The sequence below is a fragment of the Thunnus albacares genome, chromosome 5 (assembly GCF_914725855.1).
Source record: "Thunnus albacares chromosome 5, fThuAlb1.1, whole genome shotgun sequence".
NCBI classification, from domain to species: Eukaryota; Metazoa; Chordata; class Actinopteri; order Scombriformes; family Scombridae; genus Thunnus; species Thunnus albacares.
Genome location: NC_058110.1, coordinates 3,082,959 through 3,085,771, shown reverse-complemented (window position 1 = coordinate 3,085,771; position 2,813 = coordinate 3,082,959). Strand labels below are relative to the sequence as shown.

Genomic DNA, 2,813 nt, shown 5'->3' with positions numbered 1-2,813 from the left:
TTTAAATGACAATAATTTATTGTTAACTGTTGAATAGCAACAACTACATTTTACTTATTGCTTATTTTCACTGTGCGCAAGGATTGTGCACTATGTTTACAGAAATCTAATGGCCTTCTTCTATATGGCAGAAAAACCCACATTGAATAGTGAACTGCTGCAATTATATCTGTGATGCACAGTGCAAATGGTTTTCCCTCAGACAGGACAGCAGAACAAAATAAGTTGTTTACCCTTAATGAAAAACAGTAGTGAAAGAGCCTGTTGCCTGCAGTTCTGCGTCTACCAGCTCACTTCAGCTGTTTCCTCAATATATAAAACTGATCTGCTGACCAAACAGCACAAAACATTTTGCATAGACCAGTGTTTACTGATCAATACTGCAGTCTGTTTTACATTTCCTGTACATGCTTCACAATAAAAGCCACACAGTGGTACACCAGTGAGAAGCTTTTAATGTTAAGTAGCAATAGCAGGAAATATTCGGACTGCATGGGCTTACTTAACACAGCTTAACTTAACACAGTAAATAAGAATACAGTAAATAAAAATGAAGTAAATAAATGTATATATATATATATATATATATAATAGACACTGACACTAGACACTGTTATTTCCTTGAAACAAAACACACTTTGGTAATCTAAACATGGATATTAAACTATGGGAGATGTCACCAGGTACTCAGGTGTCCATAGAGTCTTTAAAATTGTGTTTGTGGATGCGTACTTGTCTGCAAAGAGTCCAACAGCCCACCTCAGCCCACTTTGCATCACAAGTCCACTGGGCCAAAATGCTTTGGATCCTTGCAGGCCAGGAGCCGCCAGGTGATTTCACTTTGATCCTCCACTGCTGCTTTGTGTTCTTCAGCAAAATGGATGACAGCTACTGTAGATGACAAAAAAATCAAAAATGTTTTACCATTACTGTCAGTGTAATAGCCAAGCTATGATCAAAACACATGTTTTTAATACCCTCAAAGTAAGTTTTTGTGGAATAGGCTACACCTAACACGATTTTAATTACCTATTGTAACAAACTTTTAAATACATCTTAACAATCACAGGGAAAATGCAAGTAAAATGAATCTAAAAGAAATAGGATGTGATGTAAAAATGTTGATGAGCAATACCTTTTGAACAGACTGCAGCGATGTCATTGTTTCCTCCTGATTCAACTGTGAACGTATAGCAAGATGTGAAGATGGCAGCCAAGGTGGTGGTGAAGTCAGGTCTCCATAAAAAGCACCCATCTGGTCGCACACAGGATCTCAGGTTCAGGTTCTCCTGATGAGTAATAATCAAACACTGAATTAACAACAATTCTATCACCTTAAAATACTGTTTTCTCTGAAGAAACGTATACAGCAGAGACAATATTGTTTGAGTTAGTACATGAGAGCAGATCTAAGCAGATGACTGCTGAGGTGTTTGTGGCTAAGCCAAAATAAATATAAAATATATAAAAACAGACACATAGTATAACAAGCACAATTGCCACAAGAGCTGACTAGTTTGGCTTTGTCTGTGCATTTTAAATCTTACCTTACACAGTGAGACCTGGGATGATCAGCAGGAGTGATCGTCAGCTGTGAGGAGTAGAAATAAGATGAAGAAAGATTAAGAGCTGTGCATGACTTTGGAAAACATTATTTTTACTGAAAGTGATTACTTTTAAATTAATTAAAAATTAATTAATTGTCATATATATGTATGTATACACACACACACACATACACACACACACACACAAACATAGCCTACATAAATACATATACATATAGGCTACATCTTGGGACAAAGTAATTTCACACAGTTTGGTAGTAGACGGTAGACTATCAGACCATTTTGCCTTCTCTATCAGACCTAATGTTAGAATAATTAACTATTAAGTTACAGAGATGAATAAAACAGGGTGATGTTTTCACAGTGAACTAGTATACCAGTGTTGAGTTAGCCAGGGGGTGATACAGGCTAAACAGGCTTCACAGTGCTCTCGCATGTCCTATGAAGGCAGAACATATAAAGCTAACATCTGTAACGTTAAGGCGTGTTGACATTCGTAACATGAAGCTGTTTCAGTTCAACACAATTCAGGCAGGATAACCATGGATTTCTGTTGGCTAAAAGACCACTAGCTAACATAATAATGTTAGCACAGCACACAATCGATGTGAGTAATTTAATTACAAAAACAAGCTTGGTGTAATGTCAGGACCGAGTGTTCTACTGTTGAAAACTTACTGATCAGCTGCTGATGTCGGTGACTCCTGCTGCTGCTGCTGCTCGGGACTGACCGCTAACGTTAACTTTACTCCTCACCACGCTGCAAGAAGTGCACTGTCCACACTGCAAATAATATCTGTTGAACAGACGCCTTTGTGGTCTTCCATATCTTCCACTGCTCATTTATGAATGTTCCGAGTTTGCTGCGTCCTTAATTTCACAGTACTCTGCAGTTACATATGGTTGCTGTCATTTTCTACATTACTAAAACAGTTACTGTGATTTTCTACAGTAGCATAATGCTTACTGTGATTTTCTATAGTAATATAATGGTCACTGTGATTTTCTACTGTAACATAATAGTTACTGTGATTTTCTACAGTAACATAATGGTTTCTGTAGTAGTATCAATATTACTGTGATTTTCTACAGTACTATAATAGTTACTATGATTTTCTACAGTAACATATGGTTACTGTGATTTTCTACAGTAATGTGTTCACTACTGTGATTTCTACAGTATCATTATGATTACTGTGTTTTTAGGCCTAATACACATTATTATACTGTAAAAATATTCACAGT

General features: G+C 36.6%; 1 long non-coding RNA gene across 1 annotated transcript; it reads right to left on the bottom strand.

The window, feature by feature from the left end:
• LOC122982656 lies at positions 1-2,415 on the bottom strand. Its single transcript, XR_006403507.1, has 4 exons — positions 2,247-2,415; positions 1,548-1,591; positions 1,136-1,289; positions 1-891 (listed from the first exon to the last, which is right to left on the bottom strand). It is a non-coding gene; the product is annotated as an uncharacterized LOC122982656 (long non-coding RNA).
• Between the last annotated feature and the right edge of the window lie 398 nt (positions 2,416-2,813).